We start from the raw sequence: 12,383 nt of genomic DNA, 5'->3' as shown, positions 1-12,383 counted from the left end.
CTCTAGCAAATTTTCCATTATTTAAGACTTTTATTAATAGGTGCTTGCCCTTTGTTGACTTTAAAAAGATAAAATTGCAAACTTTTATTACAAATTTAAAATGAGGCTCTTAAAAATCTCAACTTGACCAGACATGAAATAATTTAAAAACCTTTAGAGGTGTATTGAGGAAAAAAAACAGGCTTTAAAAAAAACAAAACCACGTTTGACATTACCGAAGAGAGGTCTTTAGGTAAAAGTAATAAAAAATGCATACTGCATAGACAATGAAGATAGCTCTATTCATCTAATCAATGGGCAAAAAGCAAGCACTTACGGTCTTCCGCTCCAATCTTCTGTTCCTCTCTATTGCTGGAATTTCATGTTCATTTCTTCATGTTGGATGACTAAACCAGATGATGGGAGAGAAGGCAAGCCCGCATTTACTCAGTCCCGCCCTGCTCAGCCTCCGGAGGGGATGAATTCTCAGCTGGTTGAATGGCTGCTTTCAATTACCATCTGCGTTGGTAATGAAGCGGCGGAGGTAGCGTTGTTGAGGTGGCTGCTGACCTTGGGTCTCATTCCTTGATTTTTTTTCTTCCTTTCTGCACTGCGGTCCTCTTTCTAGGCTGTCTTTGGTTAAGAGGACCCCTAGTCTGTGAGTGGTGGAATGAGTATTCTGTCCTCCTGGTCTACCATGTTCTCCCGCACCTTGTCAGCTCCCTCCATCACCTCTCTTTGTACTGGAGGGTTGGAAGACTGGTTCACACCCATTGGGTCTCCACCCTAGTAAGCCTCGCCTGCAGGAGGGCGATGCTGTTGGGCTTCGTCTTCAGGAGCATTCTCCCAGCCCTCCTTTTCCCACTCGCACTATTCTGGTAATTTTGCTGGGAGGAGCGTGGAGGACCCCTGCCACTTGGGGAGCGTCTATAATGGTTACAGTCTGCTGCATATTCTCTGCCTTGCACTGAAGCTCCACCAGGGCCTGTCACATTTGCTGCCTCCACGCCCTTTCCTCCATCAACAACGTCGAACTCCACAGTCCATCTCCTAAGCTGTGAAGGTACTTCCTGGGGTTCTTCTTTTTGGCGGTCTGGTGTACAGATAGATCTTCCTTCATGTCATTTCTGCTGATGAAACCATAGGTTTCTTATACTGAACCAATCATCTTACTGTTCCCCAAACTTTTTGGGCAATGAGTTTCTTGTCCCCTCCAGCAGGCAGCCTCGACGTGAGGCCGCGAGCTGCAGCTCCCTGAGCTGCAGCGGGTGGTGCCGGCAGCGTGGCTGCTACGCGTTGCAGGGTTGGTGACTGGGGCAGACTGCCACAGCTGACCCGCCTACCAAGTGGGATGGTAACTCGGCATGTGTCAGCGGTGGGCCTGTGCAGGGCCCCGTGGGGTCCGTTCTCCACTCCTGCTACCCATGAGGCTTGCCGCTCTAGCAAATTAACCTGAGGAGGAGGTTGTGGCCATCCCACCCTGAACGCGCCCCATCTCGTCTGATCTTGGGAACTTCTAATTATAGCCAATCAATCAGAACTACGAGGAACAGCCTGGGCTTGTGACTGGGGGCTGGAGTCTGAAGGAGGGGGTTGAAACAGAGGTGGGAGTGGGGTGAGGTGGCCCACAGTCTTGTAGGACTGAGCCCTCAACCTGTGGAATCTGATGCTATCTGCGGGGTAAATAATGTCAGAATTGAGTTGAATTCTCAGACACCCTGCTGGTGTCCAAGTACTGCTTGGTGTTGCATAGGAAGCCCTCACACGTATGTTGGAATTGGATCCAGGAACCCAAATAAGACCTTATAATCCACAGCTGTAACCATATGCCCTCAATTAACTCATTCAGCATCTATCAGGCAGTTCCCCTTACTACCTTCAGCTCCTCAGATTTTTCTCACCTGATCAGTATAGATCTGCTCCTCTAAAATCAAGAGTATCATCTAGATAAATTTAACCTTCCAAATTTAAATGTTCAGGAACAAAATTTCGTCCCAAAACAAAGATCCAAGTGGGTTGCTAAGATAATATTAGTTACTTACTCAAACCCAGGATAATTGTATGCACAAAAAAATTCTATGCACAAAAACCATTAGCACTAAAAATAATTATGTTTAACTTCCATAAGATCTTAATATAATTCAATCCTTCCAATTCACCCAATTTTTTTTCTAATATGCCCAATTTTTAGTACTAAAAAGAAAGTCACTGGGAAGTCATAATATAATCCTTCTACAGAATTCATTTTAATTAAAAATCAGGTGGTTCTGAGTTTTCCTTTAAGGCTCTATGCTAAAAAATTCCATTGATCATGCTTTCCAAAATGAAAGATTCAACTATAAACTTGAAGAAAAATGGAATGGATGAATCAAAATATTCTTTCATTTTAGTTAATATAATCTGTTATCTGCTAAGGGTTCAAAATCACATAGCTTAAAAGTGGAAACTCTACAGAAAAAAATTGATAGATTTGATTAATTAGTTATCTTAAAAATTTCTATGTTTTTAATATACATAATCTAAGGTATATTTATCCTAAATACAACATAGTTTTTATGGTTTTTTAAATTTTTTCACTTATTTCTCATTTTTTTAATTGAGTACAAACAAAACTTTTAAAAATTGATACTGAGATTAATGTCAATAGAAAATAGGTGTAAATGACATGATTAGAAATTTCACAACAGAAAAAAAATGGCCGTAAAACAAGAGTTTATCATTTTAGTAATCAAAAATGCAAAGTAAAAGAATAATAAAATATTGCCAATCTATATAACTTACATAAAATGTTAACTATATTAGACAGTGCTTGCAAGACTGAGATATAATTACTCCAATGCATTGCTGGTGGAAAGGTAAAAGTTAAAATCTTTCTGAAGAACAGCTGGGGAACATGCAACAAAAGCCTGAAATATTTGCATACTGTAAATCCAACCTTTCAAATTTACCCTTAGAAAATAATCTGATCTGTGCAATGATGTTCAGTGATCTCTTTTGAAAAACTGTTAACAACCTAAATGCCCAGGAGGAGAGCTTGGTCAAATAAGCCATGGTATATCAACACACTGTAATATTACACAAAGATTGAATATTTTGTAGAAGAAGAAAATATAATAACCTGGGAAGAAATAAAAAAATACACTAAATGGAAAAAAGTTAAAAGCAATGTGTGCACTATGATTCGTTTTAGAAAAACTACATATCAACTGCATATAACATTTATGTATGAGTGGATGGAGCTAAATTGATAGAAAGTAGAAAGGTAGATATATGGGTGGATAAATCAATAGATCAATTAATGGATAGAGGGGTATGAAAGATCACAAAGACTAGAAGAATATTCACCAAAATATTAACAATTTTGGACAATTCTGAGTGGGGTGCTAATGGGTACATAATTTTGATTTCCAGTTAAGCTGAACTTTTTTTTTACTGTGTTAAAATTTCTTTTATGACTCATCTAAAACCTGTTCTTGGTCTATTTTCCTATTAGAATTTTAGCATTTTATGTATTAACTTATATGAGTTTCTAGGGGGAAAACAATATTCCCTTCTTCCCTTCTGGGTTCTAGGTTCTTTAGTTTGTCTAATAGTTAAATAGATGTAAGACATATTAATAGGAAAAAAACAAACAAAATTACCCATGTACAGAAGTCATATAAAGAAGACTCTAGGGGCACCTGGGTGGCTCAGTCACTTAAGCCTCTGCCTGGCTCAGGTCATGATCCTAGAGTCTTGGAATCCAACCCCACATCAAGGGCTCCCTGCTCAGTGGGGAGCCTACTTATCCCTCTGCTCCTCCCCCTCCCACTTGTTCTCTCTCTCTCTCATAAATTAATTAATTAATTAAAATGTTTTAATTAAAGAGAGATAAGATTCTAGAGGCAGTCAGGTAATTGAGATTTATATAACATCCTGGACTAACAAAAGCGGTAGGGGTCTGGGAGGAAGGCCTTGTACAGAAAGATGAGAGGGAGGTTTGGAAAACAAAGGTTACCCTGTTGTGTAGAGAAGTTTTTTAGGTAGAAAGGTATCTCTGTAATAGCTCTTTCTCGTACAGCCCTCCTTCTAGTGTAAGTTTAGGTAGTTGATGGGGGAGGAAAAGAACTTTTCTTGCATCTGCTGAGTTTCGATTGCCTTTAGCTCAAAATAATCCTCATGCCAAAGCGGCATATTTTGGGTTTGCAAAATCTGCTCCCCTTCAAGTTTGTTGACCATAAAGATGAAAAGCATCTGAAATAGTTGCTGCTGATAGTTTTTTTTTAAGGTTATTTTTTTTAACCAGGTATTGGTTTTTGTCATTCAAAAATTATTAATTTTTCATGTAGTCAAATCTATGGATTTTCTCTTGTGATTTTTAAAATTATTTATAATGCTTAAAACTATTCATCATTACTAAGTCAGCCAGTTGACTCTATTTTCTATAGTTTCCAGAGATCTCATATTTTTACATTTATCTCTTCAACTCACATGGAATTTATATTGATATATGATATGAAGTGAGACTAGATCTAATTTATTTTTTCCCACAAGTGTTAAGCAATTGTCCCTGAGTCACTTCTTAATAGCTCAGCCCCATTCATTTATGATACCAACACAATGAAGTTTTACATATTTGAATCTGTCTTGATTTTTCCTTCTTATCCATTGTTTTGTCAAAATGACACACTGTCTTGAGTATTGTAGCTTTATAACTTATAAGACAATTGTATTGGCTATTTGCCCCTGTTCATATTGAGAGCTAAACTTTAGATTTACTATGACAAATTAAAAAAAAAAACTTACTGTGGTTTTATTAGGTAATATCAGTTCTATGAATTATTATGAGAAGAACAGACCACCATTAATATATTTCATCTTCAGTTGATAAAATTGTCTCTTAGGTCTCAGCAAACTTTTACCATTTTCATTATATAGTTCCCACATGTTTTTTCTTGCTAATGATATATCAAGATATTTTGCATTTTCATTGTATCTTAAATGGGACTTTTCAATACATATTTTTCTAATTTTTAGAAAGCATGAAAGCAGTTGACTCAAAAAATTATTCTAAAAACTTATTTTGAAATCAATTCTGACACACATAATTTGGAAGCAATAAACAAGCTATAGACTTTTCACAGTGACAATGATGAAGCAATCCAGAGTACAACATAGCAAATAATCAAAAGTATGGTATGACAAATATCTGTACTTAGTAAAAGAAGTAAATAGGATTCTCTCATAGATTCCCTTTCCTTAAAATAAGAGATAATTTCAAAATAAAATTCAAAATTAATCTCATCAAAAATCATCAGACAACACCCATATTACAATTTCCCACCAAAAGATTTAGATTTAAATTTGGATGATGCCAGAGTGTTCCAGTTTACAAGAATCACATTTAAAAAGCACAGTGTATTAAAATAGTTAATTAATTTTCTGGATCACACACTATTAAGAATTCTCCTGGCCAGGCAGTGGGGTTGGAGTTAGAGAGAAGGCAGGAATGCCCCCCTCTGTGTAGCATGAATGACAGCAATAGCTCCTAAGGGGAGAGCTTAATTCCCTTGGATTCAACCCTACTATACAACAGATGTAGGGGTTCCTGTGATGCAAATTGCCAGGGAGGATTTAGGCTGGACTAAGAAGATATCCATTATGGAAGAGTAAGATACAAGAATTCTTTAGGGATTTGGGCACAAGCAAATACTCAGAATTACCCCTGGTTGCTGGGATTTTGACACCAGAAAAATCCACACAGTACATGTTCCTTAGAAAACACAGTCTGACTTTCTAGAAAACAAAAATTAAATCCAGTGTAAAGATATATGCATTTGGTCATTTGTTAGACATACCTAATGATGACCTAGGAACAGATACTAGGAATGATCTCAATCAGCCCCAAATCAAAATACAAAGGTTCTGAAGGAATAACTGAATCTCGGGTTTGAAGAAGTGTTTAAGTTAGTATTTAAACCAGCTAGTTCACCCACAAAACCCAGATGTTTGCAGAATATGGAATATGGATTAACTAAAAAATGACTGCCAAATTTTCATACCAAATCACTTTTAAAAGAAAATCTTTGTAAAGTGTGTTCCTTTATCTTCAGTCTCAGTAACTGTAGAATACGAAGCATAATTCTATTGTTACTACAGTGAATTCTATAAAACAATAACTTGAATTGCTTCTGATATTGTTTTATCATCAATCTTTTTCTTCCAAATATCAAAGAAGATTCCAGTCCCTCATGCTTTGACAGTATTTCTAAGGAAAAATTTAAAAGTCTGTGTTAATATTATTAACTGAACATAGAAATAGGGGAAAATGAGATTGATTCGTAAAAACTGTTGGTAAAAGATAACCAAAAATATCCACAATTCTCTAGCTTCATTATTCACTCTATTACCAGCAAACACCCTCAGTATCTTTAGCGACTAAAATAATACCAGACTTAAAATCAAAGATACAGAATGTGTATTTTTATGAGAAAACGTGACACGGAAAAATACCTCCCATTCAACAGGAAGCCCTTCAGTGAACTGAGAGTGAATTTTCCAAGAAGTTGGATTAATTCATGACTTCAGTAGCAACTATATTTTCACTTTATGGTATCATATTGTTTACATTATCTGACAAAACTGAGAAATTTGTATAGAAATCCTGTCTTCAAACACAGAACTCAATAAAATAACTCACTCATGAGAGAATGAATATACTTTAACCAAGGTTTAAAGATCATCTTATAACCATTTTCTGAAATAAGGGTTGACTCCTAAGGCATGGTTCTTTGAGAAAAGACAATTTATAGCTATGCAATTCACTAGCATTCAATTTTGATTGCTATATAAACTTTTTAGTGAAGAAATCTTACTTAGCCAGGTAATAATCCTGAACTAGTAGTAACTGAACGGTAGTGAGAAAAATCAGAGTTCCAGCACATATTGAAATGAAACACTCTTAGATGGAAAAGAACAGGGTGATAGAGAGGATGATAATTCTCATTTACACTGGATTTTTAAAGAAGGATTTTCACAAAGTGACCATGTGTCTTTTTAACATCCAGGGAACAAAGCTAGAGATCTGAGAACAGTTACTGTTATATAAAAAAAAAGGCTAAAAAATCACCAATTCTGACAAATGTTAGTAGGTACTGGATTAAATAAAAGTGGTTTCTTTAATGGGCAATGGTACACTGTTCTCTAAGCTGTCTAATGAGGCAAAGAATAAAACAGAGCCATTTTAGAAAATGGCAGGGCTGAGTTGTATGGTAATCCTTCAGTTATTGAAGATGTGTGAAAATTTATTGAGAAATCTAGTTATTGAAAAATCAGTTTGCAGGTATTTTTAAATATGCAATCCTATTTGTAATTTCTGTGATGCTAAATAGACACCAGTAAAACCCAGAATCTTAAGTCAGATATAACCTTCCTCAAATATTATATTCCTAGTTCTTAAAAAATAAAGGCAAAAATCAACTATTTAACATGCTCACTCAAGACTCTGGTCTACTTATATTTAGATTTTAGTTCCCTTACTTTACCAAGCACTAAAAGAAAGCAAGAAATAAAAATATGTATATAGACTTCAAAAGAACAAGGTTATAAAGAACATAACAAGTGAAAAAAATAAAAGCATAATGCAATCGAATGGATATAGTAACAATAATAAAGTTGGTAAAACAGAAGTAAATTATTGCAGTTGAAAAAAATATTGAAAAGAAATACAGACTCAGTATAATGGCTAAAATTAAAAAGACTAACAACACCAAGTGTTGGTGATGATGAGGCATAATTGGAACTCTAGTACATCTCTGGTGGAAATGCAAAATAGTTCATCCACTCTCAAAAACATTTTGCTATTTTTTTATAAAATTCAACACTTGTACCATGTGACTCAGCAATCCCACTCCTAGGTATTTACCCAAGAGAAATTTAAACTTAACTTCACACACACAAAAAAGCTGCATGCAAATGTTTCCAGCATCTTTCTTCATAATCACCCAAACTGGAAAGAACAAAAAAGGTCATCAAATGGTAAATGGATAAACAAATTGTGGAGTTACCAATACAGTAGACTACGACTCAGCACTAACACGGAAAAATCGAATTCATGCAACAACATGGATGAAATTTAAAAGCATTATGCTAAGTGAAAGAAGCTAGACACAAAAGAGCATACAGTTTGATTTCACTGATACAAAATTCTGAAAAAGATAAAACTATACAAAAGAAGGAAGATCAGAGGTTGCTGGGGTTCAGGGAATGAGTGTAGGAAACTGACTTCAAAAGGGTAGGGGAGACAGTTTTACAGTGATGAAAATGCTCAATGTGATTGTAGTGCTAGTTACACAGTATATATATTTGTTAAAACTCATTGAAATATATATTAATAACAGGTAAGTTTTACTGTATGTAAATAATACCTCAATAGAGCTGATTTTAAAAAGGAATGCAAAGGAGAATAACTGATGAAACACTTAATGAAAAACTAACAATGTGAGGTCATAACAAATCTCAGAACTATTAATCAATCACATCAATAAGCCTATACGATGTTTTGGATAAATGGCTAAACACTGACCTGGCTCTATAATGAAGACAGAGTTCCAAAAAAATGGGGTCATTGTGCTGTGTCATGGAAAATGCTATTTCACCTTGAATCCAGCTCAGCAAGTTATTCTTACTATTTCTCTACCACAGGAGGCAAATTACAAACTTCATCATGGTAGGATGGAAGAAGACATTGATAGAGCCAGAGAAAATGGATATAGGACAAAACTCTCAGGTTAGAGAGAGAGAGAAAGAGCTACAGAGCCAAGGAAGAGAAATCATTTTTTGGATTAATGTCCCTTTTTTGTGTGTTTATTGAAAGAAGCACATATGTGTGGAAATCCATTAAAAAGAAAAGCTAACTGCAGTTAATTTTAATTAAAATGAAAAGAGCAAAAAAGAAAAACTATGTGAGAAGAAACCACAATAAAAATTGTTAAAATAAGAAGCAACTTCTTTGCACAAACCAGCAAGGAACGAGAGTGATATGGAACATGCTGGCTGACTGATTAAACTGATATGAAGATGTATCAGCTTTACAACATTTATTCTTTTTCTGTGGATATGCTTACACAAATGTATAATAAAATGCACGTAGTTCTCATTTAAGCATGTGTGTTCAGCTGTTCTCAAGCAATTCTTTTGTCACCAAACGTAGATTACTGGACTGTATATAGACTTACGGTAAAGAGTAGGAAAATCTTTAAAAAATTCTAAACTTAAAAAAGCAATACTATGGATCAAATGAATATTACAGAAGTTGAGGAATAAGAAAAAATCCGATCAGAAGATTTGAGAATAAAAAATTAAGAAATAAATATCCATATATACATGGATACATGCACCTGTCTGCCTGTGCGGTATAATGTCATCTCTCCTTGAGTTACGAAAGTTTGTAACAAAGTTCTGAAACAGTAGATGAGTCAGATGTGCAGAGCCACTAATTCTGTATACTTCCCATGTCACTTAGTTTTTAATATCTTATAACTTATAAAATGACTTGTTAAATAGATTGTTAGTACATTAGACTGTTAGTCTGTAAGAACTTAGTTCTCAGTGAATGACATCAATATGGCTCACAGGAAGTTCAAAACACAAATTTGGTAAAATATTAACACTGTAAAAAATGATTAGTAGAATGGAAAAGACACATGGATTCAAAGGACTATAACTGAAGGAGCTAATAATGAAAAGTTGGAGTAGAAAATGCATCTATACAATACAAAGGAAAATACTTGGCAAATGTCTATTCCTACCAAATCAGAAATGTTGAGTGAATGAAGGGAAATCCTTGAAAACAGTTATTTGCAAGAAAATAAAGCCTAAGATCATCTGTTCTATGAAGACATGGGAAATGTTTTCATCATTCAAAAGGTATGCAAGATGCAACACCTTACTCTTAAACAGGTAAAGCACACATTTAAATTATTTATTAGAATACAGCCCAGTTCTACAACGAGACAATAGTACAATTTTAATGATATAGATTTAATACGTAGATTTTTCTGTGAACTGAAGGAACTGTAAATCTTTGCTAATATGAATAAAATACTGACCCAAGCACCTCAGTCCTGGGTAGATATACAATCCAAATATGGCCGAAAAGTAGATGTAGACTTTATGGAATTTATGTTCTACCCAATGAAAAAAACTAATGGTGGACATGTAAAGAAACGGGTTCAAGTGCTGACAAATAGCTAATATCAAGAAACCATCACTCAATTTTCAAAAGAATGATCATCAGCAGAATAGAATGACGTACTTCCAAAGGAAAAAAAGAAACTGACGGCAGGCCCATCAAAGGAGCTTTCAATCCCAAACAATCTAACGGAGAGGAACCACAGACGACATTAGAACACGCCATTGCATAAACTCTGCATGCAAGTGCATGATGTTGCTCCAGGCTGGGGATTAAGTGAAAAATTATCTGCATCCAAACTAAAGTGTTTCTCATCACGTCCATTTTGGATGTGCCGACTCATGGCTCCTTCCAATTTTTCCTCCACCCTTTTCACTTCTACCTCTAGGGTTCCTCCAAGCAAAGTATTTCCCAAGCCCCAAAGTACACACTACAGGATAAGCATCTGTTTTCTTTCCTTTACCAACAGCGGCAACGCTCATTCCCTTCTCTCTCACATTTTCAGAGTAGGTGGTCTCCAAATAAAGCACCATTCAGTTTTATAGTATTGTCCAAAGGACTGACGGTATTGTTTCATAGTAACATGCACCTTTCCCCTCTGGTTCTTGTAGAATTTAGAGGACAAAATAATAGGAAGAAATTACAGAATGCTTTGCCCCTGGCACATTGCAAATTTAATTCCTACACCTGTGCCTCCCCCAACTTCTTCTACTCACATGCATTTGTTCTACCTCTACACTCATCATCCATCTTGCAAATGCAACAGCGGGCACACTCGGCCTTCTTCTAAAAGCAACAAGGAGACTGCCCTTTTTCAAAATTATTCTGTACTGTTCTGTGGCCACAGTAGCACTTTTCACAGTTGGGATTATTCTCCACATTGTTGTATCCAGTCAAAGCCACTCAAGAATTCCTATGGTCCCAGCAGCACTAAAAATACATAACAGCCTCCTTACAATAATGGCTGTGAATCACAGCATTCCTCGGCTGACATAAGTAGTTAAAATAGTAGGGGGAAAAAAAAAAGTCAAATAAAACTTTTTAAAAAGTTCAAGTAAAGAACAAAATGAAAAGGGGGTTGAAAAGGACTCCCCTACCGTCTAACAATATTAAAGTCTGTCTCAAATTTACAAACGTCCTCAGCAACATCAAATGCCGCAGCTTCAAACACACGCGCCAGCTTCAAGCCCGACAGCTTCAAATGCCGCAGCTTCAAACACGCGCGGCAGCTTCAAACGCGCCGGCTTCAAACAGCCTCGGGGCAGCCATCTTGCACTCGCTCCACGGAGCACAACCTCAGGGCCCTTAGGCGGCCTCCGCATGCCGGAGGCCACGCAGAGGCTTTGTCGGGGGGAGAAGGGGGGGAGGACAGAAGGAGGGAGAAGGAGAAATGCACTGTGCGGACGTTACATTAGCCCGTAGAGGGAGCGCGCAGAGCCGCACCATCTCGCAGTAATTGGGATCGCCTGTAACTTGGAACGCAGCCCCCTCCTCTGTCAGAGCCTCCCTGCGGGGGTCAGAGTGCGCGTCTTCCTTCGTACCGATCTCTGCAGGCCCAGAAAGGGCAATTCCGTCGAGACCCCCCTTGAGCGTGTGTTTTGCTACCGCAACAAAAAGATGGTGCTTCTTGGATACATGTTCTCCAAAACCGGCCCGGGAGTTAAAGCGACCCGTCTATGTGTGCTGTCAGGGTGAATCCAGCGGAACAAAGCCCGCGATAAGGATGCGGTGCCAACAATTAGGATTGTCATGGCAATAACCTAGATGTCCCCCGTTCACGGCGTTCAGTTCAGAAAGCTGCGTGCTCTCTTTCAGCCTGGACTAGAGATGCTCTTGTGACTCTCCATTTCCCTCGCTGTCTAGAATCCTTAAACCAGCCAGGCTGCAACGTGCCTTCAGACAAAAGGACAAAACCGGAAAACGAAAGGACACAATGGCAGAGAGCCTTTTCAATAAAACATGAGAGGAACAGAATTCCAGAATTCTGTGGAAGGAAATACGGAGGAGAAAATACACTCAAAAATAAAGCATCTAAAGGTGCAGTTGAAAGTGGAAACGTATTACCTGCTCTTGTGAGACAAGTTTTGAAAGCCAACAGGTTTACATTATGTAACCCTTAAACATTTAGAGACTTTACATTTACGTAAAACTGAAATGGTTTCTAAAAACCTTTAACCTTTGAAGTGATTTCTATCTCAGAGCAAACGCAAACTAAGAAGGTAAAGAAAGCACA

At 37.0% G+C, this 12,383-nt stretch overlaps 1 pseudogene; it reads right to left on the bottom strand.

The window, feature by feature from the left end:
• Positions 1 to 491: 491 nt before the first annotated feature.
• Positions 492 to 11,472, bottom strand: LOC123852012 (Y-box-binding protein 1-like; annotated as a pseudogene).
• Between the last annotated feature and the right edge of the window lie 911 nt (positions 11,473 to 12,383).

Source organism: Mirounga angustirostris, unplaced genomic scaffold (assembly GCF_029215605.1).
Source record: "Mirounga angustirostris isolate CCGP_5_RB_7025 unplaced genomic scaffold, mMirAng1.0.hap1 SCAF_10, whole genome shotgun sequence".
Taxonomy (NCBI): Eukaryota; Metazoa; Chordata; class Mammalia; order Carnivora; family Phocidae; genus Mirounga; species Mirounga angustirostris.
This window is presented reverse-complemented; position numbering and strand designations above follow the sequence as displayed.